Source organism: Terrapene carolina, unplaced genomic scaffold, assembly GCF_002925995.2.
Source record: "Terrapene carolina triunguis isolate 2854851 unplaced genomic scaffold, T_m_triunguis-2.0 Scaffold183, whole genome shotgun sequence".
NCBI classification, from domain to species: Eukaryota; Metazoa; Chordata; order Testudines; family Emydidae; genus Terrapene; species Terrapene triunguis.
Window position 1 is genome coordinate 1,385,096 of NW_020664534.1, and position 13,337 is coordinate 1,398,432.

The 13,337-nt window shown below is 46.9% G+C and overlaps 1 protein-coding gene across 3 annotated transcripts in view; it reads right to left on the reverse strand.

Annotated features, from left to right (window-relative positions):
* The window catches only part of GALNT1 (polypeptide N-acetylgalactosaminyltransferase 1), a 211,144-nt gene that overhangs the window by 98,972 nt on the left and 98,835 nt on the right, over nt 1-13,337 (reverse strand). The window lies entirely within an intron of this gene.

Consider the following 13,337-nt stretch of genomic DNA (forward strand, 5'->3'; position numbering starts at 1 on the left):
GGTGTGCCAAGGTAGCCCAGGAGGGGTGGGTGAGGAGGGAAGCACAGGATGGGGTGGTGGATGAGGGTAGGAGGGAAGGACAAATCCACACTGCACTTCAAAACTTATTGAATGCCAGCCTTCTGTTGCTTGGGCAGTCTTCTGGGGTGGAGTGGTTCGGTGCCTGGAGCTGCCCTTCCCCTCCCCCCGCGTTCTTGGGCATTTGGGTGAGGAGGCTATGGAACTTGGGGAGGAGGGCAGATGGTTACACAGGGGCTGCAGTGGCGGTCTGTGCTGCTGCTGCTGCATTTCCTGCGGCTCCACCAGACGCCGGAGCATAACGGTGTGATTCCCCAGTAGCCTTAGCATTGCATCCTGTCTCCTCTCATTGCGCTGCCACCACCTCTCCTCTTGCTCCCGCCAGCTCATCTTGCTCAGCCCTTCTGTCCTCGTGTTCATTTTCTGCTTTCCTGGACTGACATTGTTTGCCTCCACGTTCTGCTGAGCTCTTTCAGTGCAGGAGGACTGCATGAGCTCAGAGAACATTTCATCGTGAGTGTGTTTTTTTCGTCTTCTTATCTGCGCTAGCCTCTGGGACAGAGATGATAGGGGGAGCATTGAAACATTTGCAGCTGCGGGAGGAAAAAAGGGAGAGTAGTATTTAAAAAGACATTTTAGAGAACAATGGGTAGACTCTTTCACGGTGAACCAAGCTGTTAACATTACATAGCACATGTGCTTTCGGTACAAGGTCGCATTTTGCCTCTTGTATTGAGGGCCTGCTGGTTTGGTGTTAGAGATCACACGTGCAGGGCCGGGCAACAGAATTCGGCTTGCTGGCAGCCATGGTAAGCCACAGTCTTTCGGCTTCTTCAACCTTCAGAACATGTGGGAATGGTTTCAAACAGCAGCGCCCTCCTTTCCCATACCAAGTACCTGTTGGGTTGGCCATTTAAAAGGAGGGGCTGTACTGGCCGCGAATGCATCCCAAGTCTTCAGGGCAAATTAATCATTAAACACGCTTGCTTTTAAACCATGCATTATATTTACAAAGGTACACTCACCAGAGGTGCCTTCTCCGGCTTCATGGTCTGTGAGCCTGGGTTGGGAGGGTATTGACACCAGGGTGATAAACAGTTCCTGGCTGTCGGGGAGAATGGTTTCTCCGCTCACATGCTGTGCGCTATCCTCCTCCATCTCATCTTCCTCATCCCCAAAATCCTCTTCCCTGTTGTGTGAGACTCCCCCCTTGCAGGTGTCCACGGACAGGGGTGGGGTAGTGATGGGGGCTCCCCCTAGAACTGCATGCAGCTCATTGTAGAAGTGGCATGTCTGGGGTTCTGACCCAAAGCGGCCGTTTGCCTCTTTGGCAGGCTTGCCTGAGCTCCTTAATTTTCATGCGGCACTGCTGCGGGTCCCTGTTGTAGCCTCTGTCCATCATGCCCTTAGAGATTTTTTCAAATGTTTTGGCATTTCGTCTTTTGGAACGGAGTTCTGATAGCACAGATTCGTCTCCCCAAACCGCGATCAGATCCAGTATCTCCCGTTCGGTCCATGCTGGAGCTCTTTTGCGATTCTGGGACTCCATGGTCACCTGTGCTGATCAGCTCGCCACGCTGGCGAAACAGGAAATGAAATTCAAAAGTTCCCGGAGCTTTTTCCTGTCTACCTGGCCAGTGCATCTGAGTTGAGAGTGCTGTCCAGAGCAGTCACAATGGAGCGCTCTGGGATAGCTCCTGGAGGCCAATACCGTCGAATTACGTGCACACTACCCCAAATTCGACCCGGCAATGTCGATTTCAACGCTAATCCCCTCGTCGGGGAGAAGTACAGACATCGCTTTTAAGAGCCCTTTAAGTCAACAAAAATGACTTAGTCATGTGGACGAGTGCAGGGTTAAATCGATCTAACACTGCTAAATTCGACCTAAACTTGTAGTGTAGACCAGGGCTTAGCTGGCTGAACTTTCAAACTAGCAACTTCAAACAAAGGAGTATCCACTGCTTTTTCCTAAACTTGGTATAAAGCCTTCTCAAAACCTTCATGATAATGATGGCACTATTTAGAGCTGATGGGAAAGAATGTTAGGCTTTTAGTTCCTTCTCTGAATGATATCCTTTTACATTATTAGAATCTGAATCGAACAATTCAATATGTCCTGAAAGTATACAAAAATTCTGGTAATTTATGGATCTAATCAAGTCACTATGCCCAATTAGTATACTGTGGCATATGTAATCAACAAATCAGGTATCATAAGTGGCTGACACCTCTATATCAGTGGTTCCCAAACTGGGGTTCACGATCCCCTGGGGGTTCGCAGAACGTTACAGGGGGTTCGCCAGAAAAATTTCACTAATGGCAGACAGAGGACCCCGAGCAGGTGGGACCCGGTTGCAGGGCAGACACCCCGAGCCTCAGGGAGAGCGGGGCTGGGCAGTTGGAGCCGGCAGCCCAAGCCATGCCCCCGTCAGCAGGGGAGCCGGCAGCCCGAACCCCAGCGCTCCGCGCGGGGCTGGCAGCCCGAGTCCCAGGGAGAGCGGGGCTGGGCAGTTGGAGACGGCAGCCCAAGCCATGCCCCCGTCAGCAGGGGAGCCGGCAGCCCGAACCCCAGCACTCCGTGCGGGGCTGGCAGGCCAAGCTCCAGGGAGAGCGGGGCCAGGCAGTAGGGGCTGGCAGCCCAAGTCCCGGCGGTGAGCGGGGGAGCCGGCAGCCCAAACCACAGCGTTCCGCGCGTGGCTGGCACCCTGAGCCCCAGGGAGAGCGGGGCCGGGCAATTGGGGCCAGCAGCCCGAGCCCTGCCCCTGTCAGCGGGGGAGCCGGCAGCCTGAATCCCAGCGCTCTGCGCGGGGCTGGCAGCCCGAGCCCCAGGGAGAGCAAGGCCAGGCAGTAGGGGCTGGCAGCCCGAGCCCTGCCCCTGTCAGCGGGGGCGCCGGCAGCCCGAACCCCAGCCCCTGCCCCAGGAATTTGCCAAATCTCATCTAAAGCCAGAACCACGGCCCTCCTTGTTACCACCAGCCACAACCTCACCCGAAACTAAAGGTGGGTGAAAAATACCAAGCATTTTTCACAGAAAGTTTTGAATTTTTTTCACATTTTTCAAAATTCCAAGAAAAATTTACAAAAAACTGAAATGGAAAAATGGTCCATTTTCAAAAACTGTTTTCATGAAACATTTTCTGATTTTTGAAAACCAAAAATGAATTTTTTTTTTAATTAGAAACCTTTTTTTTTTTTTTAAACCAAAGCCAAAAAAACATTTTACAGAAACATTTTTGGTTTCTGGTTTTTCTAGGTTCGTTAAAAAAAGTTTCCATTAAAAATATTTTTCAGAGGTTCATGGCTTCCGGGGCCCGGCAGTTGGGGCATCCATCACACTGAAGAAATTTAAACTTAAATCCCTGAAAATATTCATTTTTAGGAGGGGTTCACAAGATTTCACAATTTAGTGAAAGGGGTTCGCGGGCTGTTAAAGTTTGGGAACCACTGCTCTATATCCATATTCTCCATGTCTGAATACACATATTTATACTATGGTCTTGACACAAGGATTTGTGGTGCTGCCTTAAATCATTCCGAAGATAAATTGATGGAGTTATGGAATGAGGGATAAGCGTGAAGCTTCAAAACACTTAAGTACAGGAGTAAGTTTAAATTATTTAAAATGCTGTCTGGAAAAAAATACCTTTACATATTCTCTGATATGCTAACTTATCAGTCTTGGTTTCAATACACCTACTTAAGCAACTTAAGTCAGGAAAAATAAAGTTTGAGAAAAGCATGCAAGTCTGATTCTATCTCTGTCAAATTAAATTATGATTCAAACAAGCAGTTTCTAATATACAGCAACTGCTATTAGAGGCAAATCAATTTAAGATTTGAAAAGTTAACCTTAGTATGATCTCATGTGTAAGCATATTGTATTTTGGGCAGGTCTACACTTACAATATTTCAGCTGCACCGTTACAGCTCTTCAGGGAAGATGCTACAATACCAATGGGAGACCTCCTCTCATCAGAGTAGTTAATCCACACAGTGCTGTCTACACTGGGGGTGTGGATTTTCCATACTCCGAGTGATGTAATTATACCGATGTAAGTTTACAGTGTAGACCTGGACTTCATACTGTAAGACAGACGTGCAGGAAGTTTTATAAGGTAACTTCTTGTAATCAGATTTCAGCAGAGCAAATGAAATACATATTAGACCTTTTGAAAATGTCCCTTGTACCCAAGTCCCAGGCTACAAATAGTCCTGTGGGGGCCAAGGTGATGAGAAAGAAGCCATACCCACAGTGAACTCACATAAAGCAGTCTTCCACAAAGCTGCAAATTCTGCAATTCCAACTCTTTTGGCAATATTCTGCAGAATCTATCAGTTTAAAAAAAAAAATATTTTCTAGCCCCTCTTGCTTGTGAAAGTAATCTTGAAAACGTGAACTGAGTGTACACCAATGCAGTGTTTTCTGCAAAGACCCTGCAATAATATCCAAGTTGTGAACTGCCCCACTCACCGCAATGGTTTAGCTCAATCTTCAAATAAATCTGCATGTCAACACAATTATTTTACTGCTGATAACTTTGGCACAAATATTTACCATTTATAGTGCAGTAGCACCTAAAGGCCAATATCTCATTGTGCTAAGTGCTATACAAAATATGGTGACAATTCCTGCCTCAAAGAGCAGATATTCCCAGCTGAACTGCTTATCCTACAATTCCAAACTGCCTCCCTCCTCCTCAGGAACTAAAATCTCTAATTGTACACTACGCAGCTGCCATAACTTCCATCTAATCCAGAAAAAAAGCTAGTTACTTACCTGTAATTGTAACTGTTGTTCTTTGAGATGTGGGCCAAGACCTGTAACTCAGGTGTGTGCGTGCCCAGTGCACCAAAGTCAGAGAATTTTGCCTAGCAGTACCCATAGGTGTGGTGCTCGCATCCCTCCCTTCACAGCCCCTGCCATGGCTATATAAGGGCAGTGCCACCCTGGCTCCCATCAGTTCCTTCTCAACCGGGGACTGCGGTGGAGTCAGGCCCCTCCAAAGAGTGCTGGAGCAGGTATAGTCTGGGACTACTTGGCCGAACTCAAATTACTAACCAAGGTCTGATCATTCAAACTGTAGTACAGAGTCAAGAATTAGGAACACAATTTTTACAAAGATTGCATAAAATTACTTCAGGCAGAGTTAGGAATAAAACCAGGTTTCCAATACAACATCCAAATGTTATGCACTAAACTACACTGCCCTACAGATTGAACATGCCAAAAAGACATGTTTTGTGTATAGACACTTGTTAGTAGCAACATATCAGTGTCCTTTTGCTATGTTGATCCTAAGTGGCTATAGCTGTTATGGGGACTGTCTGACCAAAGATGCCTGAAGAGTGTTTTGGAAGGGGTGGGGCAGCCACAATGTGTGGGGGGGGTTGGGGGAGGGGAGAGAGACGGAGATTTGGGGTGTGTGGGATGGGGAAACCCCAAGTTTGTGGGGAATTGGGCAGGGGAACCCTGGGTTTGGCAGGGGAGCCCCCCAGTGAGCAAAAACGGCTGAGTGAGCCCAGCTGCCAGGGACAGCTTCATGCTCCATCCTGGCAAGGGATGGATGGCTGGGGAAAGCACCATATGCAGCCTGCAATGGGCGATGTGGGGGGGAGAAGAGAGAAGAAAAAATGGCTCCTAGCAACTACAGCGGAGAAGGGGTCAGGTCAGTGCCTTGGGGATTCAGGTCTCCTGACCACCCACTGCAAAACATATCCCGCCACCAGCAACCAAGATGGAGGGGACAACTGATACACCACACTGCAAAATAGCACACACAAAAAACAACAACAAAAACACACACACACACACACACACACACACACCACGCCCCCGCAAGCCAGATGCTAAGGAAGGGAGGAGGAAACCTTCCAGCTGTGCCTCTGCTGCTCCCCAAAGCCCAGCTTCCCCCACCCCTTCTCTCCCTCAGGTGGTTAGTACTGTCCCAGAACTGGTACCAGAAATGATGAGGCAAATTAGAAGTAGTTGTGTAACGTACTCAGACGTTTTAGCAATATTCTAGCAGAAATTAAAGCCTCAAGTTCCATTCCACTATTTACTCCTGGGGGAATTCTGCACCACTGCACAATGCAGAATTTTGCAGAAATTAATGTTGGATGTGCAGAATTTCCTTCCCTCTTCCCCCTCCTCCCCCCGTCAGAAATGGGCTAAAGAGATGTTGGCCGCCACTAGAGGCCGCTGGACCCAGCAGAGCCCAGTTCACATATAGAAGAAAAGGCCAAGGGGGTGGGGGCACTACTGGAGGGTTCCCAGCAGCTGTAGTTCCCAGCACGCCCTGGTAAGGAAGGAGGCGGCAGGGCGCAGGAAATTACGTGCCAGCCTGGGACTCAGCATCAGGCTGTTTCTCGCTCTGGATCCCTGGACTCTACGAGGGTAGGGGTTCTGAGTGTCGGGGGGGGGGGGGGGGGGGGGCCCGGAACCTGTCCTCTGGGGGGGGGGGGGGGGGGAGTGTCTGCCCCCCCCGCGCCCCCGGCTGAGCTCGGGGGGGGAAAGGGGCAGAGAAACAGGAACTGGGTTGTTGTAGAGGTTTCTTTAACTCTCTACTCCTGGGGGAATTTCTGCATGTGACTGTATTGTTACAGACATACTTGCTGGCAGGTATTTTGAAATAAATTACCAAAATAATTGAAACTGGCATGATTATATAGTGTTATTTTGACAAATAAAATTGGCAGAATTTTGCAGAATTTTAAAATACTGTGTGCAGAATTTTTAATGTTTTGGTGCAAAATTCTCCCAGGAGTAACTATTTCACAACCAAATGTTGAGCTATTATTTTTAAATTTTAATCTTTGTTAGGTATCTTATGCTACAAATTTCAAATCCGAAACGGTGTGTAAAAATATATAAGAACACTGGGAAAAAATGTGTGACTGCTTTAAACCCTTTCCAAACTCACTTATACTTTTAAAATACTACAACCATCATTATTGTACAAAAACATCCAGGTACAAAGACCAATACAAATCAGTTAAAGCAAAATGAATCTAGTTACTGCACAAGATACATAACGTTACATGTTTAATTCAAAATTCACTGTCTTTTCATGGTATGTTTTACCATGCTGACACTAATTTAAATTTGTTTGCGTTTCCTTTTGTTTTGTTTTATGTTTTTACCAGCACAGTAAAAAGGCCTACATGACAGCTTATTACATCCACAACACAGTACCATCCGTTTGCATAATTTTGCTAGACACTGTCGAACATGTCATTATGGGGTCCTTAATCACCTTATCACACTGCTGTAGCATCACAACATGAATGCAAAAGGAGTTATTTTTAAAAAGTAGTTCACAGAAATGCCTATGAATATCCAGAAAAACTTAAAAGGATTAACAAGGTCACATAGGATAACTACACTGTATCAGACCATCAAGTCCAGTATTCTACAGCAAAATACAGAATCTTAAGCAAAAAAGCCCACAAATGTGCCATGCAATTCCACACAAGGAAGAAAAATTCCTTTTAAATTTTGTAGGTCAAAATATGCTTTTAAGTCTGGTTGCCTTACTGTCCTAGTTTGCATAATTAAGAAGCTATCTTGCCTTTTATTGGTTAATTTACATTGGCTTTACCCTACAAAATATGACTTACAAATGGCTAAGTAAATAGTCTTACACCTGCATACAGTTCATTTCTCATCTTTACACTTAACTGTAAAAGTAACTGCACTCTCAAAACTGGTATAATTAAAGACAATTTTTCAAAGCAATTGTGAGGTCAGTAAGCATAAAAAAAGTCGTTCTATTTTACTTTTCTTGTGAATCTCAAAGCAAACATGACTTGAGTTGGAACAGAACTTCAATCGATTCTTAACTTCCAAATGAGGCAACCGTTTGATTTTTTTCTCTTCCATTTTTCTCTCAAGCAAGGAAGTTCTAGAAACCAACGTATCAAACTTAGACCAAAGAAAAGCACTTGTAGATTATATGCCCTCAACAATAATCTCAAGAAAAACTTCTGAGCCCCTTACAACTAAAACCTATCTGGAATATTACAGTATTAACCAAAAGTCTTATACACTGTACCACAAAGGTTCTCCCTATTCCAAATAGCTTATGCTATCAGGGCTAGAGCTTACAAATGAATCCAAATAGCTGGAACCATATGCCTGGACAGATCCATTTACAAGAGATAGCCATAAGGGTATAAGTGACACATGGTGGAGAGAAGAAAAAGGATACAATTAAATATATGCAAACTTATATACACATATACATGAAATAGAAAAATCTGTGCCACTTTCAAAAAAAAAAATTAGGTCTTGCTTTATATCCCTAGATCATACTAAAATTATAGTCAAATAGTAATAAGTAAACAAATAACTGCAGTTTTTAACATGAAGGAATTAATCTAAATGTAAACTCATAACCCACCTCAAAATTTATTCAAAGTTAATTATGAACCCATATCATTCAAAACAGATCTAGCTTAATACAAAGTCTTAAAGTCGATCACATTACCCTTATTGAAAAAACACAACCATCTCCAATTAACTACATACTACATTAAAAGTAACTTGAGTATTATTTTTAAAATATAGAACTAGAACTTTCCAGAGAAAAGTGGTCATCCCTCATAACCCCTGATTACATGCTTTAGAGTAGCAGGATAGAAGGGGGAATAGATCAGTCCAGCAGCTGGACCTTGAATCAGCAGCAGCCCCAGAGGAGCTTCCAGAGAAAAGGGTTCAATGATTCATTGAAAAGAATGCAGGCAGCTGACTGGGAAAAAAGTTACTTCATGAGCTCTGCCCACCTAAAAGTCCTTCCCCTCAAGTGGTCAGGGAAACTCCAAGAGAGACATCTTACGATCTTAAAGAAGCTACAATTTTATTTCAGACACTGTTAATTAAAAAATGAATCTGAAAGGGTCAATACCATGCAAGCAACTTCAAATGTAATAAAACCAGATGGACACTAGAGAACTATATGGAACCTAAATAAAAATTTGTATCAATTACATTAGGTAAACTTATTTCAAGTATACCATTTCTTGTTAAATGTTTTTCCCTATATAAATGAAGAATTTAGTTTGGTTCATTATTAACATGAGACCTCTGAATTCTTCAAACAAGTAATTTTCTCTTGAGATTTACCAGACCTGATCAAAATCTCTCTTTTCTAGGGTAGAATGATTTAAATGAATTTTAATCATATCCTACATTTGCACTTTGTTATTTTCCTAAAGAAAGAGTGATTCTCACTGGCTGGTATAACCATTAAAATGTTGATTTGCAACCAAATATAGCCTTTACAATAAATTTGGTACTACTTTTTGATAACCAGGAGGATACACTATATCTATACAAAATTACTAAAGAAATTATGTAGCTTAACATCCATTTATTCAAATACTTAATTTTTACATTAAGTTAGAAAATGGTCAGTGATGCATTTATTTATTAAATTAATTTTTACTCATGGTTTGTGCCAAGCTGCTTTTGGATGGAAACAAATTCAATTAAAAATGCACAAAAACAGCATTCTAAATTAGTATAATAAAATTACATTAAATGTGCTGGATACATAAGAAAATTAAAACATTTTGTATTTAAAAATGGATGTATTAAACAAAAGGAAATATTATATGTAGTTAGCAAACTGAAATGATTGTTTCTGGTCATCATGTTCTTCAAGATTTTAGAAAAGACAGTTACCTTTTCCGGAGCTGGCATTCTTCGAGATGTGTTGCTAATGTCCATTCCGTATTAGGTGTGTGCGCTCGCCATATGCTTCGGTGCCAGAAGTTTTTCCCTGAGCAGTATCCATAGGGGACCAGCTCTGGCGCCCCCTGGAGTAGCACCTGCATCGCGCGGTATAAGGGGTGCCACCGGCTCCCCCCAACCTCAGTTCCTTCTTGCCGGAAACTCGGAGTGGAGAAGGAGGGCGGGTCATGGAATGGGGCATGAGCAACACATCTCAAAGAACACCAGTTATGGAAAAGGTAACTCTCTTTTCTTCTTTGAGTGCTTGCTCATGTCAATTCCATGTTAGGTGACTCCAAAGCAGTACCCTTGGAGGCAAGTAGGAGTGCACAGACGTGTAGACTGCAACACAGCTCTGCTGAACCCAGTGCCGTTCCTGGCCTGCTGAGTGATGGCATAATTAACGGAAAACATGTGGACAGAGGACCACATTGTGGCTTTACAGATGTCCTAGATAGGGATGTGTGCCAGGAAGGTCGCCAAAGACACCTGCGCTCTTGTACTGGGCTCTGACAATCGGCGGCAGCGGAACCCCCGCCAGGTCATAACAGGTGCTCATGCATGAGATAATCCAATTGGAAATCCTCTGCGAGGACACTAGATGACCCTTCATCCTATCTGCTGTAGAGATGAAGAGTTAGATCGATTTACAGAAAGGCTTGGTACATTCCAAGTAAAAAGCCAAGGCCCTTCAGATGTCCAAGGCATGAAGACGCCTCTCTTCACTGGTCTTGTGTGGTTTGGGACAGAACACCAGGAGGAAGATGTTCATATGGAAGGTGGAGACCACCTTTGGCAGGAAGGCCAGGTGGGGCCGCAATTGAACCTTATCCTTGTAGAAGACTGTACAGAGGCTCAGAAGTCAAGGCTTTAATTTCAGAGACCCGTCTCGTCAATGTCACCGCCACCAGGAATGTGACCTTCCATGACAGGTGGGAAAAGGAGCAGGAACCCAGCGGCTCAAAGGGCGGGCCAGTAAGCCTAGAGAGGACCAAGTTAAGATCCCACTGCAGGATGGGAGCCCGTACCTGCGGGAAAAGTCTCTCAAGCCCTCTCAGGAACATGGGAAAACACCGTTTGTCCTTGGATCGGCAGGTGAAAAGTGGAGATGGCCGCAAGATGCACTCTAATGGAAATGTGCGCCAGGCCCTGGTTGCTCACATGGAGCAGGTAGTCCAGGACAGCCTGTAGGGAGGAACACGAGGGAGAGATGCCCCGTTCAGACACCCAGTGGGAAAACCTCGTCCACTTGGCCAGGTAAGTCAGTCTAGTTGAGGGCTTCCTATTTTCCAGGGCTTGTCCCGCAGTCAGGGAACCTCACTCCGAGCCGGAGCTACCAGCAGAGTGGTCGGTACCGGGCGACCAGGATCGGGCTGAGCAGTGGCTCCTGTCCAACTTGTGTCGGTCACTGCGTCCTGAAGCTGACCTGTCCGAGCGAGACTGTCTTGGTCGGGCTCTCCGGGACCAACAGCGTTTGGCGGATCTGCATTGGATACCCAGCGATCCACGCCTCACGCTACTCAACAGGTCCCAGGACTTCGAACAGGACTGAAAGCTACTACGGACCAGTTGCCGGGAAGATCGTCCTGAGTAGGGCGACCTCTCCTTCTTGGAGAGGGTGATGATGGCCCAGCAATCGGCAGTCTCTGGCATCCAATTGGTCCCGGGCCCTTGGAGATGGTCAGGGCTGGTCCCAGAGTTCTTGCAAGGTGGCGTGTGTCTCAGAGGGTCTACGCCAATCTACCGGCGAGGTACGCCTCGAGTCCCTTGATTGGTGCCCCCGGAGTTGTGGACCGAAGAGGGCTCCGCTGAGCCTGCCTCTTCAGTCCTGAGGCATGACGGCTTCGGGCGGGCAAACGCTGGCTGGACATCCCTCTCCATGGGGAACAGTAGCGCTGAGGTGGGGACACACACAGGTCCCAATGTGGGTTTTCCCCAAGACTGGGGTACTGCGGGAGCTGGTGTGGGCAGCACCGGGAGCGTCAGGATCTCTTGAGCCGCTCGAAGAGCTTTGGGCGTCGACTGCACCTGAAGCTGGCTAAGGCCTGCACCGCTATCTGGGGTCGCAGGCGAAGCATGGGATGGGCTGCACCACTTGACTTGAGCTGGGGCCCAACTTCCCGAAGGGGGTGTTGAGCTGCCCGGCACAGGTTGTGGCTCATCCCCAGCCCTCTCTTTTCCCTTACAGGACGTAGGAGATCTTCCCCTCACAGTCTTTTTCTACTTCTTGACTGGAGTCGTGGAGGGGGACTGGTGCCAGCTCGTTGACAGCCCTGGCGGAGCACTGCGCACGGAGACCACGGTGCCGTGTCGGACCACTGCTCCGGTGCCAGAGTGAGGGCTGACTCCATTAGAAGCACTTTCAGAGGAGTATCACGCTCCTTCTTCGTCCTAAGTTTGAAGGACTTGCAGATACGGCACTTGTCACTTATGTGCCCTTCACCTAAGCACCTTAGGCAGCTGGTATGTGGATCGCTGATGGGCATAGGCCATTTGCAGTGATCGCAGGGCTTAAAGCCTGGGGACCATGGCATGCCCCGTCCACCGGCTGAGTCCCATTCGTGACTAATGAAAAGTTGAGAATTACTACTACGGGTAACTAAGAAACTACTAACTATACACAACTATATTACAGGTTTTCAAAGTCCACAAGAACAGAAAACGAAACAACTGTAGCCGAAGCAGCAGATGTTCCAGCACCGTCACTGGCAGCAAGAAGGAACTGAGGGTGTGGGGAGCTGGCGGCGCCCCTTATACTGTGCCATGTGGGTGCCACTCAAGGGGGCGCCAGAGCCGGTCCCCTATGGATACTGCTGAGGGAAAAACTTGCAGCACCAGTGCATGTGGCGAACACACACACACACACACACACACACACACACACACACACACACACAGCTAATATGGATGGACATGAGCAAGCGCTCGAAGTACTAGTTGATCTTATCTTCTCTCACACTTAGTTTTTATAGATACATTTGAAGAAGAAAATAAGTTTTCCTGCTTTTTCAAGTCCCAATCAGTTTCTCAACTTTGAATGAACTGGCCATTGAACAAAACTAGCTGAATAAACTGAAATGAAGAAAATATTCTCTTTGCACATGCAAAGAGAAGAGGATCTGGCTACCAAAAGCTTGTTTTGCACTTCAAACTCTGGTCCCAGGTGTTTAGTTAATGATTTTCGTCTGTTTAGGGCAGAGGTGGGCAAACTACGGCCCGCGGGACCCTCCTGCCCGGCCGGCTAGCCCCCGGTCCCTCCCCCGCAGCCTCAGCTCACTGCGCCGCCGCCGGGGCTGCAAGCTCCTGGGGCAGCACAGCTGCAGAGCCCGGCCTGATCCGGTGCTCTGTGCTGCGCGGTGGCATGGCTGGCTCCAGCCGGGCAGCGCAGCTGTAGCGCTGCCAGCCACCGATGCTCCAGGCAGCGCAGTAAGGGGGCAGGGAGCAGGAGGGGTTGGACAGATGGCAGGGGAGTTTGGGGTGAAGGCCAGGGGGAGGGGTGTGGATAGGGGTCGGAGCGGTCAGAGGGCAGAACAGGGGTTGAATGGGGGCAGGGGTCCCGTCAGGGAATGGGGGGGGGGGGATTGGA